This window comes from Drosophila erecta, unplaced genomic scaffold, assembly GCF_003286155.1.
Source record: "Drosophila erecta strain 14021-0224.00,06,07 unplaced genomic scaffold, DereRS2 tig00000021-arrow-pilon, whole genome shotgun sequence".
NCBI lineage: Eukaryota > Metazoa > Arthropoda > Insecta > Diptera > Drosophilidae > Drosophila > Drosophila erecta.
Window position 1 is genome coordinate 21,389,698 of NW_020825198.1, and position 20,375 is coordinate 21,410,072.

A 20,375-nucleotide genomic window follows, 5' to 3' on the forward strand; every position below is an offset into this window, starting at 1 on the left:
CCGGGATCGCTAAACCTGGAACCATGATAATATTGACATCTTCGGTGGTCGACGGCCACAGCCACCGAATCTCATTTGCTCATTTGCAAAGTCATTTTGTCCAAATAAATCCAGCCTCCGTCTTTGCTGATTTTCCCAACACAATGTGCGCGAACACAAGCCGCATGTTTTGACTTTGGTGACAGTAGAACGGCCAGTGGAAATTCCCAAGCTGCTAAAACTGCTAAGCGGTGGACTGACTTACCAACTTGCTAGCCAGGATGTTGGAATTTCTGGTCCTGGGAAAATTGAAGTTTAGTCTAAGGGAAAACTGCGAAATCAACTGTGTGCAATAGCGTATCTTCCGGTAGTTAAACCCCGATAATCCCTGCACATTTCGCACGTTGCTTTACGATCAGGCCCCTTCCAAATTTCTGATGATTGCAGTGATGATGAGGTAGTGCGTGGTGGATAAACATCCGGTTTATGGCATTTCCCAAATCAATAAACTTATTATTATCCCATTTCCAGCTCGCTACCACGCCTCCCATTTTATTTGGAAAAATTCTTAATTAAGCGTTTTTATGAATGGAAGACGTAGTGCCTATGGCCCTCGATCCTTCTTTTCTTACAGCATCTTAAGTGGAATTACTTGCCGAGAAGTGCTGTAAATCTTTTGAATTTTTATTAAAAACAAAAATGCCAAATCAAAAGTTTCGTTTGATTGTTCCGTTTTCACCTGTTGAGGGGCGGCGGGGGGTACAGCACCTGATGCCCAACACTTTCGACAGTTTTATTAATGAAATTCGCGGAAAAAGTTTCCCACTGATGTGCTGCCTCTCTTTCACTTCTCGTGGTTTTCTACGATACGAGTATCAGTTTTTCCTCCATACAGAGGAAAAAACAATTCGTCTCACCAAAATGCCTTAATATATATACATATATTCCAGAATGCATTTATTTATATGGTGCTACTGTTGTTCTTTCAACAGGTGTCCGCAAAAGGTTTTTTATAAACCTAACATGAGTAATGTACATTCTTCAGCTTTCGATTAAATATTTTGTATCCCATTCCCCCTTCCTGCATATAGAATAAACTAATATGACAATGCAAGACTAAGACTGCAACATTTTTTCCTGTGTAGCTGCGAATTTATGAGCTGCCTGCCGCTCCCTTTGGCCCACTGAGACCGCCAAGCCCCCTTTTCTCCAGCTGGTGCGCACACTTCTAAACAAATTGGGTGTCAAAAAGTGCGCACATTTCAAAAGATTTAACCGATTTGCAGGCACCGCTCGCTGCTCTTTGATCTAAGCCGCCCCAAACGGCAGACGCCGCCGGTGCCCGTTTATGTGGTTGCCACTGTGGCAGCACAGTGGAGCCTGCTGCTGCCGCTCAGTGGCAAGTGCCCTACCGAAGCACAGTGGGCAGGCAGTACGTCTTATGGCAAATTCGATTTCGGGCACTCCAAATATCATACAATACGCGATCAATATGTGTTACCATTTACAGAACTTGTCTATAATAAAGACAAGCACTTCACTTTGTGCCATCCACACGGAAAGGATTCAGGAGAACTACTTTAACGAACAGCTGGACTTGCCAAAATCATACTGGAATATCTTTTTGGAATGTTGATAATATTGAAATGCCAAAATATCAACATAAAATGATTTGGGGCTTAGCACGTAAAATTACTTCTTTCAATATCTTCAAGGGATTAATGTGTGTTGTTTTTTAAAGGTTCTGCAGATAGTGATCTAATAAGCAAGGTAGGCTAAAATCATCTATGAAGCAATTCACTTCAGTTGCAGCTACAGCACCCACTGTAGAATTCTAGCTACTCTGCTCTTCGCTCAACATAAACACGCTCGACTATATCTTTTATCTGATTCACTTTATACACACACACCACGCGCCCGTCGAACTGTGTGAAAAAGCGTCAACACAGCAAAAAGATAGCGAAAAATGAACAATTTCCCGAGCCAGGGGCGCTGAGGCTGTTTTTTATAAAAAGTTGCAGGGACCTGGGAGGGCCCCATACCACCGGCGGGACTGGAATTACGACTACAAAGAGATCGTCCATCAAAATTCGGATCGAGCGCATCCTAAAATCGGAATAGCATTCGCAACTGTAACGGAGTACTGAGACATGTGAGGCCGCAGGCCGGGATTAGAGTCCGTCGGACAACTGAGGATGGCATACGGATGATACAGTCGATGTACTCGTATAGGGTCGAGAGGGGATTCCAGCGCCACCGTGCTCGAGTACTGACATCCCATTGTCTGCGATTTGTGCGAGGATTCGGGGAAGGTGTCTCTAATGCGTCGTGGATGGAGTATATACTTTTTTGTGGCCCATTTGCCGATGCTCTGTTGTGTAATTGTTTGTTTACGAATTGGCAACAAAAGGCAGACAAAAGGCCACGGCCAGGGCGAATTTCGTAGTTCATTGGGTTCAACCACGTACCAAAAAAAACAAAAATGGGTCGAAAGCTGCAATAACAAAATGATCATCATCGGATGATCAGCCTCATCTCCAAGCGTCTAGATATATATCTCAATTTTCCGGGCCCCGATAGCTGTCAAATTATTTCTGGCTGGCTCGTTGATCGCTTTTTGATTGTTTCTTTTTCCAAAACGCCTTGTCTTTCTTCCTTTTCGCTTTTCGCTTTTCCGCTGGCGTTTTCCACCCCTACTAATTGTGGCTGACATTAATGTCACTCTGTATTAAATATAGCCCATCGCCGATTTGGAGGCCTTCCCCTCCTTCTGGCTGCTCCATTTCATATTCGGGAGTAAGGGCCGTGACTTATGAGGGGACCCACCCAGCCTTGTAGGATCTGGGAGGATCGGGGGGCCTTTTCCTCGGCAACGTGTTGACAGCAAGTGACAGACACATTCATTAGGCGGAATGATTCATATTCGATGGCGGGGAGGGTTGCCGTGGAAGTGGAAGTGATCCGACAAATGGCAGACTAATTTGAGGAGCATTAGACCAAGTGATTTAGGTGATTAGGCTTCGATTTGCGGCTAGTTGATAGTCAGCTATGTCAATAAGATGGATCGGTGGGATTTGGCCGGCATGTTGTTACCTGATTTGGGTGAATTTATGAGCCGTCACTGAAAAATGCCTCCGCAATTGCAAATCTTAATATAAATATAAGGATCGGAGATGTTCTTATTAAATGAGCATCCGTTGCTATATTTCAGCATATTGTATCTATAGAGATGCTAGAGATTTATTTCACGAATTTAAAGCATCTTTATCTGGTTCATGATAAAGTTCTTTCTTTATTTGCGGGGAGATTTTTGTACTTTCGACCTTTTCATTAATTTGTGATGGCTATTTTCAAGCATTGCAAAAGAACTTTAAAAAATGTATATGCACCAATCTCAATCGACTTTCCATCACCCAATAAAATCCTGTTCTGTTCTGATTACTGAAATTTGTGGGCAGCGAAATCCTTCGAACACTTTCCACATATTAAGCGAAATGGCAAACGGTCAAACCAATTATAGATTACGTCCTCAAGTCCATATGCGCGAATAATATTTACTCAGTAAATATTGCCGGGCGGGGACCCCAGGGTACCTTGGCTCCGGAGGGATTTCGAGCGGTGGTGGGGAGTCACCCGTCATCATTTCATATTTCGCAATTTCGCATTTCGCATGCAAGCCGTGGGCGCAGCTTGGACACGAAATGGGCGCGGCCAAGTAGCCGCCGGTTGCTTGGCCAAAAAGGGCGACAATGCGAAAAATTGTGCAATCGATTGGAGGGAAGGCCAAAGAGACCAAAGAGCTCGGAAGTGGGATGCGGATGTGGTTGCTGGAGATTGGCTCTGGATCCGGGCCATATGTTAAATCAAAGAAGAAATCAGGAGTGGGTCTGCGCCGCTCGCCTGGCTGTATCCATATATCCTGATTGTTTTTTATCCATAACAAGCCGCAGGCTACAATTTATAATAGACTCCCACATATACGCCGCACACATACATATACTCGTATGTGTGCGGAGGAGTATCTGTGCTTGAGTATCGTATCTATGGCTCACAGGTGCCGGAGTTCACAAGCCAAACAGTCTTTTGGTATTTCTGTGGAAATTCAATGGAATTTCGGAACGGGCATTCCCAAAAAACGCTACAGGAGCTACTGCCCCATCTGCGTACAGTAAATTATACAACAAAACCTGTCCCACTGCGGACCTGAAGTCCGATTCAAATTCAAGTGTCATGCTATTTTTGGGCGAACACACACACACAAAATTTGTCGCCGGGTTCCCTCAAGTGGCCACCAGACCAAGACCCAGTTCCAACTCCAACTCCAATTCCGATTCCGATTCCTACACTCGTTTCCCAATCGAAACCCCAGCCCAAGTCACTCCAGACTGCCGGGCACCACGACTGCGGACGTCATGCCCTAGCCCTCATCACACTATTTGCTCATGTTACATCTCCTGCAGCGGATCGGACCCAACCAAGGCCCTAACATTGTCCGGGATAGGGAACAGTGGTGCGGCGTATGGTAAACTGTGCAGGATCTCTCTGGCTAATCGAACAATGCCCAAGTATATCCACAGAAGGAAACCTTCTATTATTCAGCTGGAAAACTAATAGTTTGCTAACTGAAAATGCTGAATATTTGTCAAGAAATCGACCAAGTGTGTTTCTAATGTGTCTTTATACAGAGTAATGTTTAAGACTGTTATGGTTCTCCAGCCTCAGAACCACTGTGCTTAAACTGCCCCTGGTGGCTTCTTTTATCGCTCGAGCTGAAGACCAGATTGGATGATCTTGGGCCTGCTCCTCGCACTTAATTGTTGGTCATGCACTGACGCTGCATTTATTTATGGTTTTCTTAATGAGTCTCATATTTATTACACAGTGGACGGGAGGACGGACGGCACGGGCAAAGTCATCCGTATCCATATCCACATCCACATTCACATCCACATCCACATCGATATCCATAGCCCGGTTTTGGGTCAGGGGAAATACGTGTCGCATTTCATTAACGGGCTCCCTTGGAACTGGGATGTCCCATCGAAGGCAAGAGTTCGTAAAATATATCGAGTGTAATTTGAATATGCACTTGAAATTGCATGGAAATTATTTGTCGCGTTGGACTTAACACTTATTCCGGTCGGAAATGACCGTACTTGGATGCGGTTGGCATCGGATTTGAATGGGCTTGGGTCATTCGGGTGTATGAGTATTTGTTTTGGTTTTGGGACTTTCTTTCGTTGCAGTCCTCGAAAAGAAACGGGGAAGTGGGTGTGTCAGAGCACAAGATCGATTTTCCGGCTTTACAGATTGTATTTGCCGCATAACCCAATTACAGATGCATCGAAATGTGGCTTCCAAGATAATCCTCAACGGCAGGGCAAATATATCCTATATTCCTGTATATAATCCTGCCCACAATCAATTAAAACGTAGCTATCCCCACAAGCTGGTTGTCCTGCCACACCTTTGAGCCAGCCACCCTTTTGAGCCAGCTCGGCAACTGAATTGCCGCTGGGCCAAAACTGATAACATTGTAACATTGAATTTTCTGCATATAAATGAATTAATTTTCTGCCGACGCATCCTCGAAGCTATATGTGCTGGGATGGCCCTGTCTCCGGCTATGACTCCGGCCTTTGTCCTGTCTCCGTATCAGCAGACTGGCACTCCCATCCCAATGCCTTCCGGGCTGCAGGCATTGTGTACCGGGCTAATTTCCATAAACCCCCCTTCCTTCGAGTCGAAAGAGCCAAAAAAGTCGCAACGCCATTGTTATGCTAAAGTTCGCCCTGCGAATTGCGAAAGGGGTTGCTAAGTCTTGGCCACGGTCGAAAGCCGGGGTGCCGAGGGTAGGAAAAAGAGACCACCGGGCTCGAGTGGGAATCCGCTAAAAAACTGAGCTGGCCAGCGGCCCATAGAGCTCAGATAAGCTCACCACCAAACCAAATTGTTGCACAAATGTCTTTCGTGGAATCCCGGCCAAATAGCAGGGCCGAATAATGGACAAGAAAGGAGCAGCCCGTGTAAGCACCTTAAATGTCGGGGCCGTAGCGCCCCAGAAACCTGCCCTTCTTTATAGACGAACACGGGCAGAAATCGTTGCAAATTGTCAGATATAGTAAAAGTATATATCATAGTATCTTCAAAAAGGAAGCTTTTACTAGCAGCGCGCACTTCGTTGCGTCTCTTATCAATTAATAGTGTTTATTCGCGATCTGTATTTTCCATTAATGAAACTTGGCAAACATTTATTTCTGCCAGTGTAGAGATATCGGCCAACTGCAGCTATGCTGCCATTATCCCAGCAACCTAATCGTGCGTGAGTAAGGGAGGATCTATCTTCCTCCGGCTGAGCTGCTTAGGTTATTGTGCAGTGTTGCCTGCAATTGCCTGTGAAATTGCAATGAAATGCGAATTGCATTAGGCCCGAAACAGTAGCGACTGCGGAAAACCGTGGCAACTGTGGAAACTGTGGAAACTGCGCAAACAACAAGGGAAGATCAACGCCCCGGCAGTCCTGTCAATCAAAATAGATCGCTTACGGATAAAATTCGGGGGACGGGGCAGTGCGTAAGGTGTTCGCTGTCAGATTTTCTCCAAAAAGAATCGCCATAAATTTTATACGCTTCTCGAAACTTTATTTTATGGTTGTGCCAACAATGGCCAAAACCCAAAACGAGCTGTGGGAGCAGGAAAAGTAAAATAGAGAAATTACCGGGAGAATGGAACGCCGTTAATTTACGAGATATACTCCCCATGGTTTCCCAGTTCTATTTGGTCCATTTTGTGTATACAAAGCGGAGGAGTGCAGAGATCGGATCTGATCGGATCGGATCGGAGCATTGGTTCTCGACTTGCTGGACTTGCCGGAGGCTTCCATTCGAGTGAATTTGAAATAAAACACACTGCACCTAGTAGGAGTCATCGTGGGGAGGGGCGGTGGTGCCAAGTGTCCAGGGGCGGACATAACTTCATATGCTTGATTGCCAGGGATTTATTAATGGGTGATACCGAAGACACTAGAACAGCTCTAGTTTCTATTTTCTAGTTTCTAATTATTCCAGTGTCTTTGGTGATACCTAAGTGGATAACTATTAATTCTTGCCGATTGCAAGTTGATTTTTCATGATGCATCATACAATATTATTATAATAATGCAGTATATAACAGTATATTCAGGAACCAGGGGACATCAAATCAAAATAAGTCATACACTTACCATAAGGAAGAAAATGAGAAGTTCGGGAATAAAGGCGCCATAAATCCCCCGTGAAGTACGCCTATGACCCATCTGACGAAATATTGCAAGGTCCCGCGATCTCCAGCCTGCAGCATCTCTGTGGCATCCCCAGATGCCAGCGACATGCCACAAATGGACTGCGGACTTCCCCCTGGATTCTACACCCCCCATCCCATCCCAACCCCACCCCAACCCCGATCGCTTTGATCCATCCATCTCCTGATAGATAGTGACAGCGGAAGACCCCAAAACTCCCGGCTAAAGCCTCGCGATCCGGACATGTGTCAAATCAGCGCGCTAAATGTTTGTGGAGCATTTAAAAAATATTTTCATGTAATTGGGTAAACTAATTGTTGCTCCTGCTGCTGATGATGCGCTGGTGTTATTGTTGTTTTGACAATAAGGCATTTGTAGCTTTTCAGCGCTGAGAGAGGGACGTGATTCGACTTTGATTGACTCGGGCTGACAGACGTTCTGACTGCGAGTTGTAGTTCCAGTTTCGAGGCACTTTTCCTGTGGGCTGCGGACCGGGGTTTTCCGGTATTCATGGCCCTGTTGCATTATGTTCGACATCGACATGTAATTGATATATTGGCTGCAGGCGCTCCACGAACGATCCCCAACGATCCACCCACTCTCCTAAACAGATGTTTTGCATGCTAATGTTTGTTTACTTAGTATTGTTTTTAAACTAATGCTGATGCTTCGGTCTGGGATTGTCGATCCGATGCGGTTTCCCATCTGCCAAGGGGAAAATTCTTAATTGGTTGGGTATTGGAGAGCAATTAAGAGCCGAACAAGGTGTTGGGTAGGGTGCAGCTTTAGAATAATAGTAATTAGCGTAATTAGCGGGTCATTCCGATAAAACATTTTTCGAAAGTTTCAAAGTATGGATGGGTGGAGGTGCAATACCTGTGATAACTTCTAGTGATCATTGAACAAGTAAATAGATATTCTTATAAATATAAACAAAACTGGCATATTCCCCATTCTCTGACTTCATCCGGGAAACTACTTGCTTCCACATTCTTCCGACTCCTTCATCCGCTGCAATCACTAAAAAATTCTATAGAAAATGCATAAAATCTCAAGCATGGTTTGTATACACAAATTTGTTTGCTAGTAATTAACAAATTTAGGGGAAACAATATCATTAATCCCCGACAATATAAAATCAGAGTTTATTTCCAACAATAATACAAACATTTAATGCCCTGCGATTCCGAAACCCCGTTGTCGTAGGGCTTCCCCTGCCCATTCCTCAAAATTTCCCATCCTGGCCTCCATATATCAAATCTGTAATAAGTGCTGAGTGCAGGGGATGAGAAGTGCAGGACTGGGGCTGTGGGGAATCCGGTTGGGCACATGCCTCAAATGGAAACGGACCGATTGTGTGTTTTTCTGGGAAAAACTGTCGACGCAACGTCTACGGTGCTGCAGCTCCATAAAGTCCATAAAAAGCAGGCGAGCGCATAATGGCAATGCCCATTAAAAAAGGTGCAGAACGTTGTTGATGTTTATGGCCACATCGTTCAGATATATAGCCCAGATATATATTCGAATCGATGCCAACTAGTTGGGTCTGCTGAATTGGAGGTGTCAAATGATAAAGACATTAGTGGCACTAATGCTTATTGAAATTATGAACGTTATTCAGAAAAAAGAGGTGTGAGGTAAATTATTGACAAATATTTAAGAATATGTCGAAAGAGTCCTAACAATTTAATGTTCATAAAAAAGAAAAAGGCCAGGATAATTAAAAAGTTGATAGCTCAAGTGTTAAATGATAATTTTAATATTGGCAAAAATAATAAGAAGTCAAGGATTCAAATGTGAAATTAAAGATAAATAAAATAATTTAAATCCCAAATTCCCATCTGTGAAGAGAAAATGTATCCGAAAAAATCCATTAAAAAATTAAGAAGGACACTGTAGCCGACTTCCTCGAATATCAGATACCTGTTAAATCAGCTAATGAAAGTGCGAAGGAAAATGTTTAAAATCGATAGAAATTTGAACAAAAAGAAAAGCTTCCATCTACCTTTTACGTACTTTTCAACGAATCGAGTATACCCTCTTACTGTACGAGTAACGGGTATAATACAAGTAGTTAAAAACTTCAAAACATAACTATCTGTATAATGAAAGCCACGTTCAACAGTCTGGAAAAGCAATCTACTTTTCTCTCATTTTCTGTGTGGTGAAAAGCGCCCTTGACATTTGCCTTTTACCTTTCTCCATTCCTGAGCATTTCCTGTTTGCTTAGCTGATTTCTTTCCTCGATTTCCGAGGGCCCTGCACTTTCGGCAACCTTTCCCGACAAGTTTTCCCCGCGATTGCTGGCCAAAATGGCCGCCGCCACAGTGGTAACTGGCATGGAGTGCATGGCTGGTAGGGTACGTACAGAGCCACCCCGAGAGCACAGACTAGACAAATATTGAGTTTTTCAATTAGCACCCCGAAAAGTTGTCTCTCTGCCTTTCAGCCGCCCCTTTTTGCGGCAGATAAAAACTTACCCCTGTTCTTGCTTGGAACACATCACCCCGTCTCTTTTGCTTCACATAGCTCCGTCTCTGTCTGGTTTTTTGGAAGCGGGAGTGTTTGTCTAAAGGATCAGGCTTTTGTTTGCTTACGGCCGCGTTAATTGCCCATAGTGGCGAGCGTTTAAAGCCGCCACAAATCCCCACCGACAAATGTCATGTCGCCCCTCGCCACGTGTTCTATGTATATAGGTATTACCTTTCGGAAGTGGAACTCCTCCTCCCATCTTTATGTTTTTTGTGTGCGCAAAAGATAGAGCACACCGATCCGGGGACTCCTTGCTGTTTGTCCCAGCTTGTTTTTCATGTTGTAAAGTTAATTATAAATTAAATATTGATTCTGTGCGTGCGACCGGCCCTCTCGATCTGCCCGTGTTCCATTTATTTGCCACTTTCCCCATTGCAGTTATTTTTCCTCATTTTTTGCAACCGCCAGAACGGCATGAAATTGATTGGTCACGTATGATTTATTAATATTTTCTTTTCATTACGCATCCGCAGCGTTGACAGCAGCTGTTTTAATTGGTTTAAAATTTGCAATGCACTTCAATTGGGCTGCCAATTTCGCCCGCAGTGGTCTGAGGTTTAATGGGCCACACTTGTTCGGCATCCGATTTGCAGTTGGATATAGATATCGATATGGGAATGGATACTGATACAGTATCCAGTCGTGTCTTGTGCATTCCAGTGTCTTTGGTTAATGGATGTGTATATTCTGATTTGCGGCTGCTCAAGCTGCTATCTGCCCATTTTATTTGATTTTATTGAATGTTTTGCTTACGTAATTGCAGGCTTAGTGCTGTCAAGTCTTGTTGAAAGGCAAATATCTTGTATCTTGAAGATTGATCTTAAATCCTTTAAATTGAATGCGTTCATTTATTATTTTGGGCTGCTAATTAGAGTTTGTGAACTATTGTTGCCGTGTGAATTGGTATAAGGCGATAAATACACAAATGAATAGTTAATTACTGTACTATCACTTGTTCGGCTTGGATAAATTTGTTGTCCTGATGTACTTAGTTCCAAAAAGGATTTTTTTTACTGAAGTATGGTTATATAGGAAATTTTAAGTAACAGGGTACAACTAACAATGCATTTTATTTTCCCTTATTGAAATTTTAATTGTGTGTTAGAAATTCATTTAAATTACATTACTCAAAGCGAATTAATCGAGTTCTGAGCCGGGTGAAATACTTTAATATTGTGCCTCAAATTCTGTTCTGCTTTAATTGCCTCTAGTTACCGATTGTTGACTGGACAATAATATTTTAAGCAATAACTTAATAAAACGTGCATTGCAATTTTCATATTTTTTTCCTTAGAGCTAATTGCAACTTGGAAAAGTATCTTGAGTTGGGAAAATTATCTTTGTAAACCGAGCTCACTATATATGTATGCAAAAACCACACATGCATGCAAAAAGCGACGGCAAAACCGAAAAGATGCACAACAGTTCACACACACCAACACAGGTCCAGCACTCTCACACACACCCGAGGAAATTTGTATCTATGTGCGCCGACAGGTAAAAGCAGCCAAGATGGACAGGTCGGATGGGAATGGGAATGGGAAGGGGAAGGGGAAGGGGCTTTGAGGGGTCTGGCTGCCAGTAATTTATGTGCCGCCATCGATGGTTCAGGTTTTCGGCTGTGGAGGTGAGGCAAATGGCCACGCCGCTGACCGACTGGTCAAAACAAGACCACCAAGGGCGGGGGAGGGGTCTTCTGGCTGGGGCCGATGTATGGATGGGAAATGGGAATAGAGGTTGACGGCGGTAGGAGATCTTGGGATCTGGGCATCGAGAGGCAGACTGCGCGGCCCGAACGAGTTGTACTGTTCAATTGCCAATTGTTGTAGTTGCTCTAGCACCTCAGTCCGGGAACCCCTGCTCCTGAGCAGCCGATGGCAGCGACGGCGACGCTCGTTCTCTCTGCTGCCGCAGTGCGAGTGTGTGTGTGAGATACTTTTGCAACTGTGGGCGATACTTCATACTTCGTATCTGTGAGATACTCTCGTATTTGTGCTGCGCAGTCAACGCAGAGGGCGTGGCTTCTAGCTTGCCAAAATACTTTTCCGTGTGTCGCTCAATTTGAATTTGCCCCTGCTGCTCGAACGGCACGCCCCAGTTAGATACATAAATATTTATAAACCATAGATACTTTTCGCTAGGGTTTTCTGCCAAGGTGTGAACTCGCTCCGCAGAATGAGAGAGGCACGTAAAACAAAGGCAAAAAATATCAGATTATGAAAAAGTTTTGCTAAACGGCGGAAGCCAAAAAGCAAAAAAAGCGATCGAAAATGGGCGAAACGTGAAAATTACTTCAACTGAATTTGGCGGTACGCCTTCTATTTATTTGGTTAACGATTTCAGATTTTTTACAAGCCAACACAACCTGGTCAGGTTGTCTTCGCATTTATCTATTTTGCATAATTTTGCTAATTTTCAGTGTTTATTTTTGCATTCGATTTGCCTTCTCTGTCTGATTTTTAGCCCGCATTTATTGGCTTTGTGTTTGTGTCAATAATCGTTTTTCCCTCGCCTTTTTCTATTTATTTTTTTTACAACGATTGTGCTAATTTGTTTTATTGCATTGTGCAAATGTGTGTGTGAGCTTTGTAATTGCTTTGATTTTTGTCTGCTTTGGCTAGAAATTTATTTAAAATTTTAATTGTGATAATATTATCCTGGGGATTATGCGATTTATTTGTTATTAAACGGAAGTCATGAAAATGAAATTGGAAATTGTAATTTCGATTGGTAATTACAAATTTTGTATTATTGTTTTCGCACCGTCCGTCTGTCCGCCTATTGTTGTTATTTATTTGAAATGTATCCGGCGGATAAATTGTGCACACAACGCGCACATGCACTATCCATGTATTTTTTAATGAAGCCTGAAACATTTCAATTTCAATTTCCATTTCCATTCCGAATGGCTCTGATTGCCAATTTTTGTTTGTTATTGAATGATTTGTTCTAAAATTTTATGATGCATAGATTTGTGTAATATTTCAATTAAATAGTCAATGGAATCACTTGGCCACATCTGTGCGGGCGAGCACTGCGGCTCTCAGGTTAATTAACTTTTATGAAATGAAAATGTTTGCATAGGTGGGCTTAACTTTTTTGCTAGCTTTGTCTGGATGCTAATTTGATACACAAATACGGATTAGAGGCTAAGATGCAATGGGCAGTTCTTGTACAAACAGTAAGGATCAAAAGTCATTAGAGTACCTTGAAGTCCTGAAATATGTATATACTATCCACAGGATATCCGACAAGAATCTTTGTACTTCTTTTGTTATACAATTGTACTCTTAAACTGATTAAAAATATTAAATGTTTTTCTTTATATAGTGCATAAAGTGAGGAATTCAAGACTGCAAAGGTCCCTATATCATATCAAACTGCCAGTTCCCATCGCCCTTTCCTCAGAGTAAACACCATAAATCGATTATTGATTACTCGATCCGAATGCATTTAAAGCGGGATTCAGCTGAAATTGAGTTCCCAGGGCGCAAAACTAATTAAATGGAAGCACTCTGGTGGCCACAGCCGCCGAAGGAGTCGCAGTTGGATGAACTGGATGGGATGGACATAAACGAGGCAGATAGTCGCCATTACGAATGCCAATTGAAAAGGCGACAAAACGCAGCCACGAGTGGATGGATAGGCGACTCCAGGCGACGGGGAAGTCGAAGGCAAAGGCAATGGCAATGGCAACAAAACTGAAACTCGAATTTCGAATTCGGGCATAAGTGACAATTCAATAAGCCATGACGTGCCCAAATGTTTACTTAGCATATAGCGACGGGCGAATGAGCGACGCTCGACTGGATCGGGGATGCCAGGAGCTGGGGAACTTGGCACTAGGGGATGTGGCCAGGCTATAGCTTCATCCATCCAGGAACAGAGAGACGTAGCCATACAGAATAGCTGCTGCGGAAGTGCGCGAAGGGAGCGGAGTGCCCTGCGTCTGCCTTTAAACGGTGGTATATTTCAGGCAGACAATTTACTCGACCCATCACCATTGCCATCCGCGGCAGTACACTGAGGATAAATCAGCGAGTATTGATTGCCACATTTGGATCTAATTAGTTCGTAAACAGTAATTGAGATTTGGGGAAATTGTGCACATACTCATACTCAAAAATTGCAAACAACTCAAAATAAGATTTTAAAAATTATCCTCAATCTTCCCTTTTATTTTTCAACTTGAAAATTGCACGATAAAGCAAATATAAGGCCGATTGATGTTATCATCAAACGAAACAAAAAATAAATTTAACTTCAAATTAACGTCTATCCTTTACTCACTAGTCCAAGTTAGTTTTACTGAAGTTTTGGCTCTTTACTTGATAAGTTAGTTATAATATAGTTCTAAGTTCATCTGCTCAAGGTTTTTTGTACCACTTTTTCCTTGCTTTAAAATGTTGAATCAATAAATTGTAATTTTAAATATAATTCAAATTTTTCAGTTGTAAAGGTGCCTTAAAGTCTAATCTCTGTAAAGTACATTTAAGCTAGCTTTGAGCAAAAATATTATACAAATTTCATGATAATAAAGCAAACTCATTAATTAATTAATAAACAGTAACGAAAACGCCACTCGGGGACGCGTTTTAAAAACTTGTTTCAAAGTAGGTCTGCAGAATTTGATTTGCTCTAGATAAAGGCATTTTTAAACCGATTGCAGTTGGTTGTTGTCCCTCAAATTTTACATTTTTTATATAATATGTACGTTTATTATTTAAATATTAAGGTATATTTGACTCTTCCTGCCTTATTTTTTCAACAGAAGCTTATTCAGGGGGGTCCCCCTGACGTATAGAGGGGCTCCAATAGTTGAGAATTAAAACACAAAGTGGAGACAAGGGATGGCCCTTTGTGCCAGTTTTCTCTCAGTGCAGCCGTGCCTCGTTGGCCGCCACTTTCATTAAATGTTGCTGCTGTCGCGGCGATGTTGCTGCTTGCTGCTGCGGTTGCTGTGGCTGTTCAAGAGAGTTGAAATGTTTATTTAGGACAAATTGTCTTGCTGGCGGTGAGTGTAGGCAGCAGGAAATTGTTCAGTGCAGGGCGGTCGAGGGCTATACGTCGCGTACCTTGTTAAAACCTTAGCAGACTAACCGGCCCGCAAAATGGCTTACCAATTAATAATATATGCCTCGGTCGGCTACCACGCGCAGTAATCACTTTCATGGGCGTTACTCGTCAAATTGACTGCCAAATCTTCCGAACTGTTGACATCTGCTTGCCTTGAGGCGGTCTCCCCCGGACGCCCCATAGATGTAGATATCCCCCTTGAAAAGCCAACCTTGACTGCATCTTTGGCCGCTCGTCTTTTTACCAACAGCTTCTTTTTTGGGCCTTGTTTGCTTAGCCGCGCGCCATTGACGACACGTTTCCCAGTCGTTCAACTTCCCAGCTTCCAACTTTCCAGCTGCCCGTGCATCGCTCAACTATTTTCGATAGTCTGCGGCCGCAGATACAGATACAAATTCCAAATCAGCACCAGATACTTCCGTCCAACCTTGTTGGTTTTCCGATGTGTTTTCCTTGCTTATCAGCTGCATAATTAATGGCCGTGCTGCCGATGCGGAGCACAAGTATCTGTCAGATACGTTTTTAATAATCTCGCTGATGATGGCTTCTTGTGGGTACAGATAAGTATCGCTCGAGTGGCTGCCATTAGGCGGATACTTATCAATTAATGCTGGAATTATAGCATTATAAGTAGCAACATAATTTCATGAATGAAGTGAAGTGTGAAGCTTTGAATGCAAAGACATTTATGAAGATATAGACTATTAACATATAAGTTATGTTAATCAAATACAGCTTTCATTATTTTAAAACATCTTTTTTAATCTATCAAATTTTTAAAATCAAGATATATATCTGATTGAATTATAAATATCTTGTTAAAATATATTGCTTTATTAATGAAGTCAGCATTAAGTAAGTACTAATAATGTTGCAACCTAACATTGCGAACATAGTGTTGCGAACCTTTTAAGATTCCATGAAACCACGCCCATCGATGGGGGATCCCCAGGCCCCTAAGGGAACCACCTCCTTTCACCGCCCAGAAGTCTCGCAAAGATACGTCTTACATATTTGTCAACGTCTTCGTCGTGGTAGACTCGTTCTCCTCGCTCGCCTCGCTGCAGTTGTTTTCCCAATGTAAATATTTAAATATTTTCAAGACAAACATTTGCGTGTTGTCTCTGAAAATATGTTGATAAAATATTTGCTCAGCAAACTGGTTAAAAATTACAACAATTCCCGTCGCCGTCTTCGTGTCTGCCGCTGACTTTGGCATTTGTTTTATTAATTTTCTCAACACTTTTCCCGCTAGGCGTGGAAAAACAGCACACAGGCCACAAGCTCAGACCAAATCTGCATGCACTCAGAAAACCGATTGCACAATTGAAATATTCGTGTTTAATGTTTAGTTGATGCCATTGGTACATCTACTTGTTCAAATAAATTCATTTATTGCCTAATTGTTAGGACCCGGTTTTGTGCGGTTTTCCAACTTATTGCAGTGGAATCAAAAGCACATTTCCCCTGTTTTGTGAGCTATATACAAGTAGGTACATATCTATATTTTGCATCTGGTGTTGAGCTCTTTTCTATGCATAAATATGCAGTGATTGCCTGCGTTTGTTGTTGCTGCGATTATTGTGGCCGCTGTCCATTGTTGTTGTAATCATTGTTGTCGAGAATCGTGTTGTTATAATTGGCAGAGCCGCTCGTGCAGACAGCGCGGCACCAAGTGTTTTACATCCCAAAAGCCGGAAAAAAATCAAAAAAAAAAAGGGGAAAGAACAAAACCGAATCGAACCCGAATGGAATCGAATATGGGGCAAAGAAAATAGAATGGCTGGGTGCGCTCTACTTTAGCCCAATTTGCATTGTGGTCGGCCAAAATGTTGAGTACTTCATCCCACTCGCTCAATCCCAATCTTTGTCCATTTGATGAGCCCGTCAAGAGGTCAAAGTCGGAAGACCCGACAGGCGGTCCACTCTTCAATTTTATTTCCCGGTCGAATGAATCAAGTCGCCCGTCTGGAATTTCACATAACACATTCCAATTGCCACGGGCTGACATTAATTGTGGCGCAAACGATCGATTAGCAACATTTTAAAATTCATTAATGAATTGTTTCTCAAACACGCACACCCACACCCACACCCACACCACGCACCCAACAACTATGTACATAAATAAGCAATCCCCACATGCGCGCCCCCAAGTCTCGGGAAATATGGGATCGAGGGAGCAGGTTGGCCAGGGCGGCACAGTGACTGCCACAAGTGAATTGCACAAGTGCTAGCTTAAGCATGGAGTAATATTGTAAATCAGTTCCCCATTTTTTTACGAATTTAAGATTCGTTTTTTTCCTTTTCTTTTTAAATAAATAGTAAAAAGTAAAGTAGTGATTCCTTATGTACTTTTGATGGTCGATAAAAAGAAAATTGATGGATGAGTGGATGGAAATCACCTGTTTAGGAATAGGATCCAAGCTGGACAAGGCGGGATCGGGATTGGCTAACAGCATGCTGGGCTAATTCCTGCTCTAAGAGATGGACAAGAAAAACATCTACAAATGGCTTCACACTATTTAAATTGTAAAAAGCTTTAACTTTCGTTTCAAGGTGTCTGCATACTATTCTCAAGCACTGTTTGACTTCTACTTCCCTGCACACGTAAGCCCAATAATAAATCGCGGAGAAAACTGTCTGAAAAATGACGAGCTGACGATTTGTATGGTATTTTGATATCCATAGACAGCACAGACATTACCAAACCCCCAAAACAAACAGAGGCGCGGCTGAAGGGGGCTTTCCCCAGATCACCACCTCAAAAACTGAATTAGAAAGAGTCCCTCTGCTAAAGAACTGTGTAGTACTAGGCCCTTTCTCGCACCTCCACTGTCAGCATTCAAAAAACTTATTATGCACAAATAAATACTGGGCAGCCAGAATTTCCCTAAATAGATAAAAATGAAGAAAAATTCGTTGTTGCTCTGGCGTTTTTTCCGAGTTTCAACTTTTTCCTCCCCACCCAGTTGATTTATACGAGGAACGGAAATCGTAGACTTTTCGACGCGCAGCATGAGTGCTACAGAAAACGCATATACAGATACATCTGCTGGATGTGGAGTATCTTGTAGATGCGGGGAGAGGACAGCTACCCCGCTGAACGAAATTGGGCAAAGCGCATGAAATATGTTTGCAAACAAATTAATAACAATCGATCTGAAACTGCCCAAGTTGCCAGATCGCACTGCCAAATGAGGAACGATTAGGCTTCTGTTTTTATAATCTGGGTTACACAAACAAGCCAATAAATATATGTACATACATATATGCCGAGCGAATGAATGAATGATGCAAATTTGGCCATGAGTGGCTACTACTTTACCGATCTCTAGGTGCTTTTGGCATTTTTGCGAGGGCCTCTCCTCCCAGCCCCATCCCAAATTCCAAATCGATTTTGTTTACCATTGCATTGGAACGCCAAAAAGCTGTCGTAACCATAAATTAGCACCTCCTTGGGACTCCACCATATGGTTTCCATGTAAACTGCATTCTGCGCCCGAAAGATTTATCTGCCAATCCGTTTCTAAATGAGTTGCTTTGCCCAAGTTTATTGCCGGCTCTCTTCCACTTGCGATAATTATTATCATATATTTATTTACAATTGGTTGGTTTCCGTAAACACGATGCGGGATCATGCCCTTAATGGTGAATCTCGTAATGTCATTGCGATTCCAGACTTCCGTTTTAAAGTTCTGGCATTTTGCTCATTGGTGATATTGATACTTATCAGGTGGAATAATAAATTAAAAAGCCTGGTAGTCTATGAGCCGAATAGGACCACTATATCACATACATAATTGAATATAATTAACACCAATCATAGTTTCATTGTTTTCGGTCAAAGAGTGATTTAATTTGGTATACACCCGTTTTTTGACAATATAAATTTCGGTTTAATCTGATCAAAATCCGATGAAAAATCATTCGCTAATTAACGTAGAAGAAATCGTACTATCGGTTTTAAAACATTGTGTTCTTATTTATCATATATTCAGAGATACGTTATGTGTATATAACCTTCGGCTTGCAAACCCATGCATTGTTTCTCGAATTTTGAGGGGTATTGAACATTATGTGTTAGCTTAATAATGATTAAAACACCTTCGTAGGTCAGTGAAAGTATGTCATACTCCTGTAGTTTCGTTGGACTGCGTCCTGTATTTGCACAAAAGCTTTTAGGGAGAATGTATTATTAAATCTTCAAAAAAAGAAAGATATATCTGTTTCCTTTTCAATATCATCCCTATATCATTGTGGTTTTTCTTCAATGCGACCTCCAGCTGGTTGTGGGCGCAGTTATTTGGTCAGTACCGGGCGGCACGCCCCTTCCCCTTGAGGATGAAGATCCGGGCCTGCCATGTGTGAGGGATTACGGATTAGATGTGGCTGGCACTGGATCGGTACCCTTGCCCGCACCCGCACCCGCAACCGAACATGGCTGCAGGCCCAGTAGGAGCTGGCGCTAGGTAGTCCAGTTCGGGTGTCTGTTTTATAGCCCAAGATCTCCGTTATTCGACGCATTTACCACCTCCGTGGGCGATAAATCTGCAGTGCACCCGTGGCGCAATGAACTCGCCCGGCAACTCCTCCATTCCAGTGCACCCACTCCTCCTCTCCTCCTTTTCAGCTTCAGTCTTCAGTCGCTGCGGTTTGTTTAGCTCGCTGGCGACCATAAACACCTTGGCGCCAGTGGAGAATGGCCATGGTTTAGCCCAGTTGGGTCCTTTGCATGGGGACCTTTTGACAATAATCTTGGTCCACTTGAGGGCGGCTCATTAAGGCTTTCAGCTGGTCAAGTGGCCCTCCTTTCTCCTTCCTCCTTCATTAGATCCAAGTACACCTGTTGCCCAATTTGAATGCCGTTGTGCGGCTCAGTGGTGCTGGCTCGGCTATTTTTTGGACCAGATTAATCGAAAAATATAATAATAATAATGTTGTTAATAGTCGCCTTACTTAGTGAAGAAAAAATGTAGGCACATGTTATAATTCCCGTCATTCTCGTATATTAATTGTAAATAAGACGAGATGTAGAGAACATCTTATATCATTATTATAATGTGCTGTATATCAAGAATATTATTTAAATAGTTTGAAATAATCTTTTAGAAATTTATTTTGAATTATTAAAGACCTCCTGTACTTTAAAGCATACAATACTTCCTCTATTGTAATAACCCATTTTATTGAAAATAATAGTTTTAATAGGGAGAACTTTTTTCCGGGAGTGTCGTTTCCTTACTTTCGACTTTAGTTAATATATCCAAAATCCTCCTGATCAGCACTGATGGCTGACCATTATTCGGTGGGGTTTTTGACGACGCTCTGGCGGCTGTCATGTGGAGCGGGCTTCCGTCGAAAGCTCTTGAAATTACACACGATGTCGGGCGGTAATTATGCATGCACTTATGTTATTGTTAATTGTTTAAACAATACACCTCTCTCAGTTGGATTGTTTAACGTGGTGGAGGTGGGGGTTTGGGTTACGAAACGGATCGGATCGGAA